Source organism: Eretmochelys imbricata, chromosome 1, assembly GCF_965152235.1.
Source record: "Eretmochelys imbricata isolate rEreImb1 chromosome 1, rEreImb1.hap1, whole genome shotgun sequence".
Classification (NCBI taxonomy): domain Eukaryota; kingdom Metazoa; phylum Chordata; order Testudines; family Cheloniidae; genus Eretmochelys; species Eretmochelys imbricata.
In genome coordinates, this window is record NC_135572.1 from 199,782,012 (window position 1) to 199,801,096 (window position 19,085).

General features: G+C 45.1%; 1 protein-coding gene across 3 annotated transcripts in view; it reads right to left on the reverse strand.

The window, feature by feature from the left end:
* ST3GAL6 (ST3 beta-galactoside alpha-2,3-sialyltransferase 6) overlaps positions 1-8,159 on the reverse strand; it is a 96,959-nt gene extending 88,800 nt beyond the window's left edge. For all 3 annotated transcript variants that reach the window (XM_077821733.1, XM_077821742.1, XM_077821716.1), the window contains exon 1: positions 7,967-8,159. The gene's annotated coding sequence lies outside the window, so the exon portion shown is untranslated. The remainder of the gene's footprint in view (positions 1-7,966) is intronic.
* Positions 8,160-19,085: the final 10,926 nt, after the last annotated feature.

Genomic DNA, 19,085 nt, shown 5'->3' on the forward strand with positions numbered 1-19,085 from the left:
ACAGTGTGCTCTAGTGCTGGGAGCAGAGGAAATGTAGAGCCTTTATGCCAGCTGCTCACCAGCAAGGAAGCCAGAATGGTATAAACAGACTTTAGTGTAAGTGAGAATCAGGCCTGCTGTCCGTGCTAGGTAACCTTTTTCTAAAGCCAAAATATTAACCATTCTTCCACTCTGATCCTCTCAAGAGCTGTCCTAATACAATAAACTTTGAAGGGCATCAAAGATGTGTCCGTATTTTTAGATGGGAGATATGTACCCGGCAAGAATCATATTATTATTAAGTTCCTCACTGCACTATATCCTTAAATAGCATATAAATGCAACAGTAAGTATCACTGCTATACAAACTGCTCACTCAACATTCTCATTACACAAACCACACCAGTAACCTCACGCTACCTATATATTTTCATGGAATGCAACAAATTTATGTTGCCCTGAAGGTACCTATTTTGTATTGCAGATTACTGTTGTGTGAATAAATCAAGCGCTGAGCTATAAATTACAGAACCACAGCGCAAAAGCAGTTTAATTCCAGTACTTAAGGGTAACCTGCAAAGAAAAGCAATTAAATTCATGTGCTTTTTTTTTGCTTTTTAACATGTATAAAGAAGGGCTGATAGTGCTTTGGAGGGGTGGGGCGTGGGAATAGAAAAAGATTTTTGATTTTTAAACATTAGAAATTGTACCTCCTTTACCCTTTGAAGATGATGAATAATTGAAGAATTAGTGGTTTTGACACCACAGAAAACCAGGAAGTGAAACCAAGTGGAAAGAGACAGTAGCTTTTAATCCAGTTATTTAGAACTTCGACAGCTATTTATCTTGGACAATGAAAATACACTAGTCAATTCTATATCCTGCTTTTTCTACACTAAAATTGTGCATAAGGCAGGAGAATGTTTAAATTCATACTCAACACTGTTTTCATTGACTAGCATTTTTTTAAAAGGCAGGAAAATACTTCTGGTTAAGAGACAAGAATTAATGGGTTTTTTGTGTCCTCTTCCTCCCCCCATGTACCCAGTCTCCGCAGAGCGGGGGCAGGGGAGCAGGGCTCAGGAGTTAGATCAGGCTGCTTGGTCTGAACGAGCCTTCAGAGTGGAGAGTGCCTCTCCACTTAAAGAGACAGCACATGGTCTCTCATATACTTCCCCAGCAGCCAGTGCACACACACGGAGACTCCATCTCTGTCTCTCACACACTCACACTGTGTCTTTCACACTCACCTCCCAACGCATACTTGTGTTATTGTTGTTGTTACTTCTTGGTACTTCCTGCAATGCACATATATTCTCTGTAATTTTATTCTTTCAAAGTGCTGTTATTTTAGTTTTTTGACTGGTCTATGCATTTCATAATTTTATTTCTCTCTTATGCTTAAATTTAAATTCTTTCAGTACTGAGTTCTAAAATGCCTAACATGTCCTGGCTGGAGTAATTATCCCTATGGTAACTTTTTTAAAATATATATTATGTCTAGGTTTTTTGTTTCTATTGGTGGTGCACAGCCACACATTACCTCAATATTGGTGCATAAAACAAAATTCTTTCCGCACATGGATGGAAAAAATTAGAGGGAACATTGACCCAAAAGGGGGGCTGGCGAGGCTACTGTAAGGGAAGTTGTGAGATCACCTTTTTCCTTGCCTTCAGAGCTGGCCTGCTCTGCAGCAGTGCAGAACTAAGGGTAGCATAGGCCTTGTCTACACTGGCAAGTTGCCGCACAGTAAAGCGGCTTCCTGCGGTGTAACTCCCGAGGTGCACACGCTGCCAAGCCACTTAGTGCGCAGAAACTGTGCAGCTGCAGTGCTATAAAAACAAACCACCCCGACGAGAGGCGTACGGCTTTCTACGCTGGGGCTACAGCGCTGCAGTGCCAATGTAGACACCCAGGTAGATTACAGCGCTGTGACTGGCCTCCGGGAGGTGTCCCACAATCCCTGCTCTTGCCTCTCTCACCATCAGTTTGAACTCTACTGCCCTGCCCTCAGGTGACCGTCAGCCCCAGCCAGTAAATTCCTTGCAAATTTTGAAAGCCCCCTTCCTGTTTGCTCGGTGATGCGTGCAGTGGTCTCAGCGCATCTTTCCAGGTGGCCAAGCCTGCTGCACGCACCAGGTGAGCCCCCGCTTGGAGCAATGCCGAGCTGCTGGACCTCATCAGCACTTGGGGAGAGGAGGCTGTCCAGTCCCAGCTGTGCTCCAGCCATAGGAATTACGATACCTAAGGACAGATTTCACAATGCATGACAGAAAGGGGCTATGACCGGGACACATTGCAGCGCAGGGTCAAAGTGAAGGAGCTGTGGAACACCTACCACAGGGCACGGGAGGCAAACCGCCGCTCCAGTGCTGTACCCATGTGCTGTCGGTTCTACAAAGAGCTGGATGCAATACTCGGTGGCGACCCTACCTCCACTGTGAAGGCCACTGTGGTGACGCACATGCCAGTTGAGAGTGGACTGAGCCAAGAGGAGAAAATCTTGGACGAGGATGTGGAGGGGGATCCAGAGGCAGAGGACAACTCAGAGGTTAGAGATGCATGCAACCAGGTGCTCTTCTCTATCCTGGAGGAGCCTAGCCAGTCACAGTTGTCAGAACCTGATGAAGCGCAACAAGGAGAGGAGGCCCCTGGTAAGTGGCTCTGATTTCGGGAATCGCTGAAGTGAGTTGTTGGGGGCAGGAGGGTTGCCGAAAGCAGGCTTGTGTCTGTATAATGCGCGTACCACCACATGCCTCGTCTGAGCAGTGGAACAGAGTGTTGATTGACTTCCTCGCTTCATGGGAATCTGCCTCAAGAGATCTCCACAAAACTGTTGTGGAGATTCTGCTGCAGGTTTTTTGGCAGAGCTGCTTTATTTCTTGCCCCATCAAGGGTAACTTTGCCATCACTGTAGGGGGGGACCATTGCTGCACACAGGCAAGCAACATAAGGGCCGGAGCAGAAGCTGCAGTCTTGGAGAAGACCCTCGCTTGAGTCCTTGTTCAACCTCAGCAGTGAGGTATCTTCCATAATGAACAAAGCCTGTGGAAAATGTGGGGACAGTAATGATTATAAGCCCTCACCCACCCCCAGTGCTGGCTCTCCTTAAGAGCCACATTCCCAATGTACAGTACGGTCCTGAAACACTGATTTCCCTTGCCCCTGTGCCCATTTTGGGGGTCCTCTGGCTCATGTGTGCTTGCCTGGGGTCGGCCAGTTAGTGACAGGTATTTGAATCAGTGTTCTGTGTGTTGCAAACAATACTGCTTCTCTAAAATGTTGCATTTTGGCTTCACAGATAGGGAGGCTGGGCTCCCAAGGTCCTCTTTGTTATGGCCGGCTGAACCTCTATGCAGAATTAGAAACCAGACACAAAAAACTAAAGAGGACTTTCTGCGTGATGTCATGATGCTTTCCACGGCAGAAAAACAAGAACTGAAGGAGTGGCAAGACAGCAAGAAGGGGGACTGAAAGGAGAACGCGGCACGTCAGAATGAAGCCACGGAGTGGCTCTTAAAAGTTACGGAGCACCAGGTGGACACACTCCAAGCGCTACAACTACAAACTGAGCAGCTCCTTCCCTGCAGCTGCTGTCACAAAACTCTTTCCCATGCGCCCCCCAGACACCACCAACACATTCTTATCAACCTGCTGGCTCCAGTCTTTACCTGCTACATTCCACTCCTGACCCACCACAGCCAGAACTGCAGACTCCCAGGACCCACTGCACTCAATACCCATCCCTCTGCAGTTTAGCCCTGCTGAAGTACAGTACCCGCTGCATTGTACTCCAGAGGACAAGGCTGCATAGGATACCTGGACATACACAAATCTTTAGCCTTCCCAGAACCTCACCTCCTCCTGGGACCCTCCCTTCCCCTATCCCCCACAGTGCTGATGTGTTTTTTGGTTTGTCTCTCTCCTCCGGTTGTTGATTTTTAATAAAAAAATTGTGTTGGTTTGAAAGCAATCTTTATTCCATTAATTGAAAGCAAACAGAGCCCTGCAAAGCAACAGGCAATTTTCTTAAACCTTCATAGTGCATCACCTGCACCAATCACAATCACCTCCTAGCATTACAAGCACTGCACTCCCAAGCACAGCAAAAATATTAGTGGATTTCAGCTTCCAATTGCTGCCTCAAAGCATCCCTGATCCTTATGGATCTGCACTGCACGCCTCTAATAGCCCCGGTCTCTGGCTGTTCAAATTCAGCCTTCAGGTGCTGAGCATCAGCTGTCCAGCCCTGAGTGAAGTTTTCATCCTTCCCTTCACAAATATTATGGAGCGTACAGCATGCAGCTATAAGCATAGGAATACTGTAACCAGTCAGGTCCAGTCTCCCACATAGGCAGCACCATCAGTCATTTAAATGGCCAATAGCACATAACAGTCATTCTCTACTTGCTTAGCCTGCTGATGAACAGCTCTTTGCTGCTGTCAAGGTGCCCCATGTATGGCTTCATAAGCCACAGCATTAAGGGGTAGGGGGGGTCTCCCAGGATCACAATGGGCATTTTGACTTCCCCTGCGGTGATATTCTGGTCCGGTAAGAAAGTCCCTGCTTGCAGCTTCCTGAATAGGCCAGTGTTCCGAAAGATGCACGTGTCATGCACCTTTCCAGACCAGCCTGTGTTAATGTCCGTGAAATGCCCATGGTGATCCAGAAGCACCTGGAGAACCATAGAGAAATACCCCTTCCAATTAATGCACTCGGTTGCTAGTTGGTCTGGTGCCAGAATTGGAATATACATGCCATCTATTGCCCCTCTGCAGTTAGGGAAGCCCATTTGTGCAAAGCCATCCACAATGTCACGGATGTTGTCCAGAGTCACGGTCTTTTGCAGCAGGATGCGATTAATGGCCTTGCATACTTCCGTCAACACGAGTCTAATGCTCTATTTTCCCACTCCAAGCTGGTTAGTGACCAATCGGCAGCAGTCTGAAGTAGCCAGCTTCCATAGTGCAATCGCCATGCGTTTCTCCAATGACAGGGCAGCTTTCATGCTCGTGTTCTTGAGCCACAGGGCTTGGGCTAGCTCATCACACAGTCCCATGGATGTGGCTTTCCTCATATGAAAGTTCTGCAGTCACTGCTCGTCATCCCAGACATGCATCACGATGTAATCCCACCACTCAGTGCTTGTTTCCCCGAGCCCAAAAGTGGCGATCCACTGTGGTCAGCACCTCCGTGAATGCCACAAGCAATCTCATGTCATAGCTACTACACGTGGCGAGATCAATATCGCACTCCTCTTGCCTTTGCAGTCTAAGGAATAACTCCACTGCCACTCTTGATATGTTAGTAAGAGCAAGCAGCATATTGGTCAACAATGCAGGATCCATTCCCGCAGACACAGTACACAAACCAGTTGAAAGATGGTGCCAAATGCAGACAGAAGCACAGGGATTGCTGGGATGTGAAGCAATGCATCACGGGGCACTGGGTCAGGACCCAGGATGCCCTGCAGCCCCCTCCACCTTCACACAACTCTTAGTGGCTGAACAGGGAGAGATGCTCTGTGGGACAGCTGCCCAGCATGCACCACTCAAAATACCGCTGCAAGTGCCGGAAGTGTAAACACGCTATTGTGCCAGCAGCTGACAGCATGAACACACAACAGCAGTTTCCCCTTCAGCACTCTCTGAGCAGTGTATGCCGGCGCTGTAACTGTGCCAGTGTAAATATACCCACAGTATAGTTACTTAACTCTGTAGAAATCTGCACTGATGCCGCAAAAACTATGTCTAGTACCAAGAGCAGGGTGGGGGATCATCACAGTCTGAAATATTTTCAAAGAGGGGCCCAGCAATAAAAGTTTGAGAACCCCTACTTTAAAGAATGTGAAAACTTTTGAGGGAGCTCTTGTTAAAATTTTGACACCTGAGCACTGCAAAAAAGGTAAAAAGTGCTATTTTGACTTTTCTAATGCATCATAAAGAAGCAAAAAATAAAAAAGGCACAGCCCTAATTTTTGTGTTCTCCTTAGAATAACCTTATACTGCAAATAAGAAATCTAACACAAATTGATCAACCTGTAGAAGTTTTCCAGGTTGATATACATACACATCTTTGGTTACTATTTACATTCAGTTTGGCTACAATGCAACGGTCTGTCATTACAGAAACAATCCCAATGCTAAGGTCTTGAATGTTCAGCCAACAAAACTGTCTTTGCCTAATGGCTGTGTAACTATGTGAAGAGACAAATATTTTTATGCATTACAAACTTGACATACGGAGTGTGGTGGGGGAGATGGGAGAGACAGAGTATGAAGAAATTAAGATTTTACAATTTGGCTACCAAACTTCAGGTTGATATAAGCAGTCCAGTCCCCATTAAAGTCAATGGAAATACTCTCTGTGACTTCAGTGGGTTTTGGTTCAGGCCTATAATCAGGTAAACTCCCACTGATTTCACTGGAAATTTTGCCTGAATAAAGACTGCAGGATTGGGCTCATAATTTTAAATAACTATAATCTGAATATTGACTGTCAAAACCAAAATACATCATTCAAATCATACTCTGCAGAGCCACCAAATAACAGCACACGAATAGAAACTTTCTTAGGTTTTTTTCAGTGACAAAAAAGTAGCTGGCTTTGCAGAATACTTAAGAAACAGTCCATCAAAAGATTACCTGTAAACTACTAAAACAACAAGGAGTCCGGTGGCACCTTGAAGACTAACAGATTTATCTGGGCATAAACTTTCGTGGGTAAAAAACCCACTTCTTCAGATGCATGCTGTAAACTACTGTTTGTTTTAAAATGCATTTGGTGTTAACTATATTTTAGTAAGGGGAAAAAAACACACCTTCTTTTGATAACAAGGGGCACTCAATTAAAAAACATCACTTCTGTTTGAGGCGTTTTTAAATTAACACCTAGGATTATTGTATCAGACTAAGGGGGTGGGGAAATCTCTCTTCAGATTTCTCTGCTGACTGCATTTTACAGCACTGTGCCTATAATCAGTTTGTTATAAAGGGTTTTCCTCATCTTCGTGGGTTTTTCCGAACAGGAACAAGAGACAGAGAGAAGAAAAACTTATTTATTTTACACACAGACACACACATATATATATTCAGGTCCTCTTGGTTTATAAATCAGACTTGAAATTTGGCAAACAAATTTGCACGGTAGATAGATAGAGAGATCAGCGAGGCTGCCACATGGATCGGCTGGTAGGAGAGGAAATAACTGCACGAACGAAAGTGCACTAAGTGGTTTTACTCCTTGCGATCGCACTGAATCTTTTCACAAAAACAGGCGGCTGTGCCTTGGTATTTCCTGCTCCCAGAAATCAGAGGAAGAGGGGCAACGCCTCCGGAGCTCCTATTACAGACCCAGAGTCGATCTTTTCGGCAGGCATTAAGAGAATTTGGAAGGAAGCCGCCCCCCGCCCCCACCCTGCCGCAGCTCCGAATGCCGCGCTCGCAATCCCACTCCGCCTCCCTGCAATCGGTTCGCGGCCCCCGTTCACACCGCTCCCAGGAGAACCGAATTCATGCCGGGAAGGAAGGGGGCCAGCGCGGGGAAGCAGGCGACACGCACACAGGCCGCCACGGAGGGGGGCCGGGCAGCGCTGGGGGACACACCACCCGCCGCCTCGTCGTGTGCCTTCCCTCTCCGCTCCCATCGCCAGCTCGGCGCAGCGCCTGTCCCCTTCGCCTCCGAAACGCGCTCCCCGGGGCAGCCTGCCTGGGGCGCGCGCGCCTCCGGCTCCCTGCGCGACACGGCGGGCTGCCTCGCAAGGGCGCTGGGGAACCCAGCCGCGTTCACACCGGCCCCGCCCGCCGCCCAGCCCCAGGCTACCAGAGCGCGACAGGAAGAGCCGCCCCGCTGCCCGCGGCTTCCCCGGGGGCGCAGCTCCCTCCACCGGACCCCGCAGCAGCGCGGCCCCGGCCCCTCTCTCGCTCGCCGGGGGCCAGCCCCAAGCGCTACCCCTTTCCCCCCGCCAACGCTGGCGCGTTACTCACTGTGCCCGTCCGGCTGCGGCACTCCGGCCCCGCTCGCTGCCCCCAGGCTGCGGAGCACACACGCGTGGGCGGGGGGTTAGCTGGGGCACGCCGCCCGCCGCATGCCGGGGGTGGGCTGCGAGGGCGCTGCTGGCTGGCCCGGGCTGAGCTGCGTCCAAGCGCCCCGAAAGCAGGAGACGGCGTCCAGGAGCCCGGGGCGCGTGGCCAGAGGCGGGCTCCGCCTCCTGCCAGATGCTGCGGCGACTGCTGCTTTCTCGGAGCGCGTCTCTGGCTAGGGGAAACGGAGACGCCCCCCGCCCCCGCTGAACTGGCCGGACACCCGCAGGAGCCCGACGCAGCCGGTCGCCGGAGCCCAGCTAGGGGCCGGCGATACAGGGGTCTCGGCGTGAGTTTCCAGGGCTTTGAGCAGAAACAACTTTCGGCTCAGCACCCTGCGCTGCAGAGGTCGATCGCTTTGCCATAAGGCAGCCGGCGGATGTTGCGTAAATGAGGCCCCGACTCGAGGCTAAACTGACAGAGAGAGTAAGAAGGGGGCGTGGGTGCAGCCCTCTGGACCCCAGGATGTGAGAGCGACCAAATGAGGCAGGCAGTTGCTTCTATTCCACCGACTTCTGTTGGGGAGAGAGAGACACCCTTTCAGACCTGAAGAAGAGCTCTGTGTAAGCGCCAAAGCCTGTCTCTTTCACCAACAGCTTGGGCCAGTAAAAATATATTACCTCACCCGCCCGCTCTCTTTAATAGGGTAACGGATACAGCCAAGAGGCGCTCTTAGCAGTGTGCACAGCACATCGTTTCTAGCAGCTAACAGTAACGTGGGTTTGATTAAAATCGAGCTCCATGACAGAAGGGTTGTGATTTAAGATGAATTTCGCAGGCTAGTACTTGTCCCACCTGCTTCAAGACTCATTTGCAGGATGTAAAAACGGCAAGGATAATTAGAGAAACCGTCCTCCACCCTCGTGTGTGTCATCATTTTCTGTCATGCAAATAGTTTATTTGTGCTGGGCAAAATCCTGACGCCAACACTAAGGCATCCTAGAACCATGTTAGTCTGAGTAATTTAATTCCAAAGGGGAATGAATACACAGCATTAGCTAGTGCCAATTAACTATTTTTCCAGGAAATGACCATGTTGTAGAGACTGTTCTACCTTCAGTGGCAGGTAAGAGAACTCTGGTCTACTGGCCTGAATACACACCCAAGAGCCAGTACCACTGAATTTTAATTCCATCTCTGAAACTGACTCCCTCTATGACCTTGGGCAATTCGGTTAACTCAGCCTCTGTTTCCCCATCTGTACAATGGAGATGATACCTTTCTCACAGACTGTTGTATGGAGTGGTTACGTTTCTAAAAATCTTTGAAAATGTTAAGAGGTAGACATAATAACCACAACAGCTCTGTATATGCTGATGTACCTGTGAGTAGCTAGTATATTTTATGCGTAAACATATCAATGGGCCAAGCATAGGCAATATTTCAGTCCCTATCCTTGCTAATCAAGGTCCCTGTGCAGTTTGAAGGGCTTTACCATGAGAAGCTGCCATAAACCTCATTAAATAATCAGGTGTACATGCAAATTAATGTTAATTTATAAAGGCCTCCAAGGAAGTGATTGGCCAACTCCTCTTTCTAGTCCAAAGCAATGAAAAATGCCATTATCTTCAGTTTTTATCCTTGTACAACTTCAGTAGTTCTTTGGATTCTTTCAAAGAGCAGTACATTGACATACCAAATTTGATAGTTATGCTTTTAGATGTGCAGTAATACATCCTACATATTGATACTGCTATCAGTTAATTCCCTGAATGTTTGCCTGACTGCTGACACTGGTTTTATATCTGAGATGGGCACAAACTGTCTGTGATGTGAGCAGGGAGCCTTCCCATTTGAAAGAAACATCAGTGTGTTGTCAAGAAGTCTGTTGGTAGGAACGTGGATTAAGAATCAGCATCCCCTCTGTACTCAGTTATAGGGACATGGAGAATTGTGTGGCTTTAGGTTACAGATTTATGTGACATCACCAGCCAGATTCTCCAAATCTTGCTAATGTCCTCCAGCACATACCTATTCTTCTCCTTACCAGATCTGCATACAGTGGAGGGATTTTCTTACCTGTTACCACTATGGAAGAGGTTTATCTTTAAATCATCTCCCAAAACAAATTACACAGCCACAAAGGCTCTTTTATTCCTATTGTCAATGTTGTTCTAAAACTCCCAACTGGATAGTATTCACATTCCCAGTTTTTGGCAGGTCACCTGGGTGGCGTTGATCTAGTTAGGTTTTACAAATAATGATAGCAAGAAGCACATTACTTATCCAGGTGTAGATGTGCCTTAATTTATACCCTCAGACTGATGCTTCTGGATGAAAACTTCTTTTTCCTCCTTAACTCAAAAACCTGGTAGGAGAAGAATATTCGGCTGACTAAAAGTGAAAAGTTGCTCCTTCTCCCATTCCCATCTAATGAATACATTTTCTCTCACTGAGTTCCATCTTAAATTACCTCGTTAGAATTTCAGAGTAACAGCCGTGTTAGTCTGTATTTGCAAAAAGAAAAGGAGGACTTGTGGCACCTTAGAGACTAACCAATTTATTTGAGCTTAAGCTTTCGTGAGCTACAGCTCACTTCATCTCACGAAAGCTTATGCTCAAATAAATTGGTTAGTCTCTAAGGTGCCACAACTCCTCCTTTTCTTGTTAGAATTGTTTCTTCTTAATTCTTAAGTGAATCTGAAGTATACAAGAAGTTACTCTCTTTCTTTCTTTCCTGCTGGCCTTTCCTTTGAAACCAACAAACAGCACTTACTTGACTTTAGTCATGTGCAAACAACACATGATCCTCCTGATCCTGTTCTGACCATCAGCAAGTTGCCAACCTGGGACCAGTCCAAAATTCTAGGATTTAACAGTTGAAAAGCCCAACTGTCAATTCAGTGCGAAGAGAGAAAGCCAGGGGAACTGAACCCCATTCAGATATCATTAGGGGCAGGATTTTCCTCAAATGTCTGTCTTCATTTATTGTCCCTTTTTGGATCTATAACATGCTCCCAAGAAGTCACCTGAACCCACAAATTAATGAGAGCAGCAAGATCAGGCAACTGTAAGAGGAACCATTTCAGAAGTTGCTGCTGGTGGCTGAACAGAAACACACCCTATCCCCAAAAAGAAAAGGAGTACTTGTGGCACCTTAGAGACTAACCAATTTATTTGAGCATAAGCTTTCGTGAGCTACAGCTCACTTCATCGGATGCATAAAGTGGAAAATGCAGTGAGGATGTTTTATACACACAGACCATGAAAAAATGGGTGTTTATCACTTCAAAAGGTTTTCTCTCCCCCCACCCCACTCTCCTGCTGGTAATAGCTTATCTAAAGTGATCACTCTCCTTACAGTGTGCATGATAATCAAGGTGGGCCATTTCCAGCACAAATCCAGGGTTTAACAAGAACGTCTGAGGAACAGTGGGGGGGTGGGGGTAGGAAAAAACAAGGGGAAATAGGTTACTTTGCATAATGACTTAACCACTCCCAGTCTCTATTCAAGCCTAAGTTAATTGTATCCAATTTGCAAATGAATTCCAATTCAGCAGTCTCTCACTGGAGTCTGGTTTTGAAGTTTTTCTGTTGTAATATCGCAACTGTAATCACGCGACCAGAGAGACTGAAGTGTTGAATCATAGAATATCAAGTTTGGAAGGGGCCTCAGGAGATCATCTAGTCCAACCCCCTGCTCAAAGCAGGACCAGTCCCCAATGTTTGCCCCAGATCCCTAAATGGCCCCCTCGAGGACTGAACTCACAACCCTGGGTTTAGCAGGCCAATGCTCAAACCACTGAACTATCCCTCCAACTGGTTTATGAATGTTATAATTCTTGACATCTGATTTGTGTCCATTTATTCTTTTATGTAGAGACTGTCCCATTTGACCAATGTACATGGCAGAGGGGCATTGCTGGCACATGATGGCATATATCACATTGGTAGATGTGCAGGTGAACGAGCCTCTGACAGTGTGGCTGATGTTATTAGGCCCTGTGATGGTGTCCCCTGAATAGATATGTGGGCACAGTTGGCAACGGGCTTTGTTGCAAGGATAGGTTCCTGGGTTAGTGGTTCTGTTGTGTGGTATGTAGTTGCTGGTGAGTATTTTCTTCAGGTTGGGGGGCTGTCTGTAGGCAAGGACAGGACAGTCCTTGCCTGCATCCTATAAGACATTGGCTTAAGCAAGTTAGCATAAAAGACATGAGCCCCTGACCTTTAGCATAGAAAAAGTGACCCAATGGTCACTCTAGATTTTTAGGAACTGAGAATATCTCGCCAAAAGTTAACACAAAATGAGACTAGGCAATCACAGGAATACCGAGCTTGGCTATTTTAGAATAGGATCGTTGACAGATGTCTAACCACAAACTTGCTTTAGCAATAAGGTAATGAGGCAATAGGGCTTAACATAATAGCCTATCAGGGAAATGCACCCCCATATTATGAGGGTGAGGAAGTCAGATATGGACAGAGGAGGCTGCGTGTTTGTATGAATATTCTTGGTGAATCCCAGGCCCTATGTAAGTAAGGACCCGCATGAAGAAGATAGCTAGCCCTCTACCCTTCAATATTTTAGTGCTATAATATATCACCTATCTTCAAGCATTGGGGATCTGGACCATTGGACCCATTTGGCATGCCAGAGACAGGTCTGGTCCTTTGTCCCTTCATCTCTTACCACCGATCTGGCCAAGAAAGGGGTCTGAGTATATAAGTCTATGAGCATATACTATGCGAGGAATAACCGTTAAGAATTCTCTAATACTCTATTCTTGCTATTTGCTTGTGTTGGAGCTTGTTGTATTTGGAGCTTTCTTGTCTCTATTAATTATATTAATAAAGATGGCTAAGGTCATGTTTTGCTCTCCATGTGAGTGCCCTTGCCATACACACTGGGGTTCTCTACAAGATATTGAACTTGTCAATTTTGACTCTGTTATGTCTGATTCTGGGACAAGAACCTTAGTACGCTCCTCTCATTAGTTGAGTACCAATTGACATTCATTATAGGATCAGCCTACAGATTCTATCCTGCTGGGGATAAGTAGAGGGGTCATTATAATTGAATAGGCCTTTCCTATTTATAACAGCCATGTTCCTAATTACCTGAAATCAAAAGCCCTTTCCTGAAGGAGGATGATGTCAGTGACCCTTCCTCATCTACCATGTTCTCAAGAGTTTGCAGCACATTTTCAGGTATGGCATCAGTGCAATATGCTTCCCCTGTGCTGCTCTGGGGAAAATGCAGCTCCTCAATAGTGGTGGCACATTTGATATAACCACTGCCAAACTGCAGCCTGCTCCAGAAACATGCAGAGCAGCACCAGATAAGCCCCATTCTGGGCAGTGGTTTGTAATGGGTAATTTTTATATTAAAGAGAGAGAGAGTGTAAAATCACAAGTAAGTCCTGGCCAGTTTGAAAACTGGAGAATTTTGTTTTCTGTTCCAAGGGAACATCCCATGATAAACGCAGCTGAAAGGGGTTTTGGCTGGGAGCTCAGAGGGCCACTCCTTACAATGACCTTGGCAGGGTTTGACAAAAAGCTGATTTGATGGACAGTGCAGCGAGGGGTGTGCCTCCCAGCCCGGAACAGATGTGTGTTAGCACTTCATCAGAGCTTGGGTTGCTAGCCTGAGCTGCTGCCTGTACCACAATCTCCAGAGTACTGTTTATTTTTGTGATTAATTTTTTATGAACTTTCATAAAGACACAAACAACAAAAAGGTAAATGTTAGCAAACACTGCACATTTCACAGGCTACCCCATAAAATTATGCAATTATTTGTCAAAGCTCCAAGACCAAACACAAAACCAGACAATAATATACAGACATAACATGTTAAGGTGGGAGTAACAATAATAATTAATAAAAGAGACATACACAAATAGACAAAAATGGGAAGGAGACCTGAGAGGGTGGGGGCAGGAAGAGGGAGGGGAAAGGCAGAAGAGTCAGATGGCATAGAAGTCTGGCATTATTTGAGCTATCTCAGCAAATGTAGAAAGAAGTGGGGTCCAAATTTCTTCAAAATCAAAAAATTGCTCTCTACATCTATCCGTTATTCTTTCTTTCGCTGCTAAGTCAGATAGGTGCGAATGGCACTGCTCTATTCTGGACATAAGCCTACTCCTGCCACAGAGCTATTTTTAGCATGCTAGTTCAAGCAGAGCTAGCATGTGTCTGTCTACCCAGATTAGAAGGCGCAGTCCCGGCTGCAGTATGGACATATCCTGCCCCCAGACATCATGGCCATTAGAAAACCCCTGTCCTGCCTATGCCACATACTTTTAAAATACTTGTCTTCTCACACTGAGCCAGCTAATCTAATGCAGCCACATCTTTATCCTGCTAGCTCTAACTTCTACTCCTTTTTATTCTGTTTATATATTACCTTTTATACACACACACCTGTTAAAAGAACTCATAGGTTGCAAAGTCAAGAACTCATAAGCTAGGGAATGCCAGAATCCAGATGGCCACTGCATCAGACCTTTCCTGCACAGCTACCAGGGCGGGTCCACTGTCTACACTGCCACTTTACAGCACTGAAACTTTCAGTGCTCAAGGGGGTGTTTTTTCACACCCCTGAGCGAGACAGTTGCAGTGCTGTAAAGTGGCAGTGTAGACAAGGCCTAAGACATGTCCCAACATGTTCTGGAGGGCAGTCACAAACTACTTCCCCTGAGACAAGAGGTTAGCCAATGCCTCAGCAGGTGTCAATGAGATCAAATGGACCATCACCTGATTAAGTGACCACTCTTTGGCAAGAGAGAGGCTGTGAGCAAAAAATCTACATTTTGACAAATGAGGTTCCTGTCCACACAGAAAGAAAAGGAGTACTTGTGGCACCTTAGAGACTAACCAATTTATTTGAGCATAAGCTTTCTTGAGCTACAGCTCACTTCATCAGATGCATACTGTGGAAAATACATAAGAAGTTTTTATACACACAGACCATGAAAAAATGTTTACCACTACAAAAGGTTTTCTCTCCCCCCACCCCACTCTCCTGTTGGTAGTAGCTTATCTAAAGTGATCACTCTCCTTACAAACTCCAACCAGAGTTTCTGTCTTCTGAACATCAGCTGCAGGTTATTCTTGCTCAAGAGAAAGGGCTATAAGAGGAGAGAACAGTCACCTCAAATCATCTCTCCCTTTCTCTCTACCAACAGCATCAACAACACTTGAAGAAGAAAGGAAGCAGCATTGGACTGGGGAGAAAGACCCTGACTGAAAGATGCAGCCAGTATGATTGTTGGAACTTGTGGTGAGACAGACCTTTGCTTTGAATTCACTTAGCTTGTTAAGTATTAGTTGCATTTTACCTTTTATTTCTTTGGAATCCTTTCTGACTTTTATGCCTCATTACTTCTAATCTCTCAAAATCCATCTTTCTATTGTTAATACGTTTGTTTTATTGTTTTATGTAAACCAGTGTGTTTGGGAAACTCCATCTGTAACAGGATTTGCGCATATCATTTTCTATTAATAAAATGACAAAGTTTATATAAGCTTGTATTATCCAGAAGGATGCTGGGCAGTACAAGACACACATTTCTGGGGGAAAGTCTAGGACTGGGAGTTTGCTGGTGTTGCCCTACAGTGTAATTCAATAATGGCTGACTATAACACTAATAAAATATAACTGGGAGTGATTTGCATGTTGGAGGCTGTGTCTGAGCTGGTCAGGAGGGGTTACTCTCATGGAAAAGCAGTGTAAAAGGCACCCCAGGTTGGAGAATTGAGGGAACACTGCTGTCTATCAGTCCAGATTGTGCTCTGAATACTGTCACAGTGGAACCACAAGTTAACGGACCAAAATTGTTCTGATGGCTATTAGGCCTAACTGGTGGACAAAATAATGAAGGAGATGAACGATATTGCCCACTTCTCCCCTTTCTGACCTTTTTTGCATGTAATTTTTTTGAGGTTTTAAGAGCAAACTGAAAAGCAGAGATTCTATCGTGTGGAACCATATTGATACCCTTACTGGACATTAGCAGTGTTGGAACCTTCAGGTCCACCGTCCAGGCCTCTGCCATTTGAGCTAATGAGAGACTGCAGTTCTGGTGCTAGAGCATCCCACGTTATCTGGGAGCAGCAATTTCAGAGAAAGTGCCGCTCAAACCCTGCAGCTCTGGGCTGGAACATGCTCAGTGCAGATGGAATGTAGCAGCCACATTCCAACAGCTCTCTGCTGAGCAAACATGAAATGAGATTTTTTCAAAGGCTTAATAACTTGGCCAGCAACTTTGAGTATTTCACCCCCACAGGAACAGCAAAAAAGCACCTTTCTGACACCTGAGCAACCCCTTTGCCAAATGTAAAGCCCTTGCTTCAAAGCATGAAGAGTTGGAACTTCTCGAAAAAAGGTTGCAAGATTTGTTTGTTTAAAAACATGGGCAAAATAACCCCTGATCTTGTTCTTGGAAATGGCTAAACCATTTTTGCTGACACTTAAAAAAATTCAGTTGGAGACAGTCACCAGAGATGAGAAATTTTAGCCCAAATGTTTGGCAAAGTTATAAGCAACTGAAAGCAGTGCCTTATAATGGAATGTATAAGGAAGACTTTACTATAGGCGGCACTACCGGCTATACCTATAATTCTTGCTAAGTTAGTGTCTGTACTTATTTCTTAGTAAACCACAGTAGTTATTTTACTTAGCCTGTGCCTTATCTAAAAAGGTATTTACAAGACATTCCCTTTACGAGTCTCAAACTCTTTCCTGGATGTTATTCTGAAATGTTGTGATACAAACTGTTCCTTTAAGTTGACACAGAACCCCTCTCAACTCTGATTGTTGAAATCCACATTTGCTTCTCCCTGACAATCAATATGCAATAGTTTCTGCAAAGAGAAATCTACATAGGGCCCAGTCCTGTCCTCACATATATGAATGCATGTAAGTGGGTGCTGTGTCCATGTAAGTGAAGATAGAATTAAGTACAGAGCCAAATTCTACTCTTATATATATACACACGCTAGTATAAATACAGAAAGAAAAGGAGTACTTGTGGCACCTTAGAGACTAACCAATTTATTTGAGCATAAGCTTTCGTGACTGCTCAAATAAATTCGTTAGTCTCTAAGGTGCCACAAGTACTCCTTTTCTTTTTGCAAATACAGACTAACACGGCTGTTACTCTGAAACCTAAAAATACAGAGTAATTCTACTGACTGCTGACAGTACTCTGTGTTTACACCAGGTTGAATAGAATTTCGCCCATAAGTTTTAAATACAGCATCCTCCATAATCTCTACAAATGCAGTTATCCATTACAATGCTTCATTTCATCTTTACCTAAAACTCAGTTAAAGCGGTCTCTTCATGGACATTCAAACATGCTTGATGTGACTAACTGCTCCTGCTGGCAGTTTACTCTTCCCTGCTTAATGCTCAGAATACATAATATTGGCTATCCTGTAAAACAAATATCCTGCTTCGGTTGATGTGACGTGTGCCAAATCTTAATAACTGTGTACACTTCATGTTCCTGTTTACACTTTAGTTATAAGTGTTCCCTCAAAACATTTCTTTAGAAGGAACTCCATTATTTATCTACCAGGATCAATGTTCCTGGTACTGATGATGACTAATTGAAGTCATATAATTCTTTATCATACTGCTTTAAAAACATAATTTACAAAATACATACAGGAAACACTTCGCACACCACTGAAGAGCAGCCACTTAGCTTTAATCTACCTAGCTCTCTAAAAGTGGAAGTGAGGATGTTGTGGCTTGCACTGTACAAGCTCTCCCGTCTACATACCTGCATTGCTAGCCTGTGCTGAAGCGTAGGCCACCATGTCATCACTGCTACTTTTTGGCAAAACATTCAGATTAAGCTGCAAATTACACCCCCAGTTGCAGTGTAGAGTGACATAGCCTAATACAGATGGCTCAGAGAGAGAGGGAGGTGGAAGTAAATAAACCTGTATCTTCCTGTTAATTTCTGTGTTAAGAAAACCAAACCACAAGAAGGGTTGAGTTTAGATTCTACATAGTTGGCCTGGTATACCAATGTAAATCAGGAGTATCTCCACTGAAGTCTATGGCATTACTCCAGTGTGAAATCAGAATCAGGCCCAACAGGTAAACTGTGTTTGAGAGCAAGTTTGGGAAGGATACTTTCTTACAGGGGAAGGAGCAGTGGTACACATCTGCTCATATGATACTGTACCAATAGCCATGATGTCAGAGACAAACACACTTAGTATTATGTCTCCTACACTGATTTCCTTCTTATGGCCTAATGTTTCCTATTATTTTATTATGTCAAAGAGTCTTTTACTGAGCAGTGGGAGGGAAATAATCTTCATCAGTCATCCATCAACCACAGCAGGGGCTTCTTTGTGTCCCATGCCTTCTACCATCTATCCCTGATAGCATGATTGAGTAAACTCAGATTATGAGATTAACATTATATTCTAGTTCCTTATCAGATCTCTCCAGTTCAGTTTCTTCTGGACGCTGGAATAGCGCATCCACATTATAAATGCTTCTCCTGGATTTGAGCTGGATGTCAGAAACATAGTTGGCAAAGTCTGGACCTGACCTGTGCAATAGCATAGTTACTATAAGCATCAAGCCAAATCGAAGAGACCTCTGACATATAATCACGTTCACGTTGTCCAGATTCCCAACTGTTGTAAATAGGCATGGTTTCATGTATTGATTCACAACAGCTGAAGATTTGGATTAAGTATAAGTGGTTATGTCTCAGCGTGCTCTTTCAATTGGCTCTGTCTATAGAATGATGCAATATACAGGATGAAGGGAAAATGAACACAGCAAAATAACAAGGAATAGCAGTGACTAGATACAGAGAAGGGGGACAGAGAGAAAGATAGGCAGGTATGACCTCTTTCTTACGCCTGTGTAAACCACGAGTTATTCCACAGAAGCTAACAGAGTTACACTGCTGTAGAAGAAGGTTAAGGGCTTGATCCTGCACCACTGAAGTCAGTGGGAGTTTTGCCACTGGGAGCTATAGCAGGGCTGAAGTGAGGAGAATCAGGCCCTGCCTGTTTACTAAAGTACTTCTACAGTGACCTACTTTGA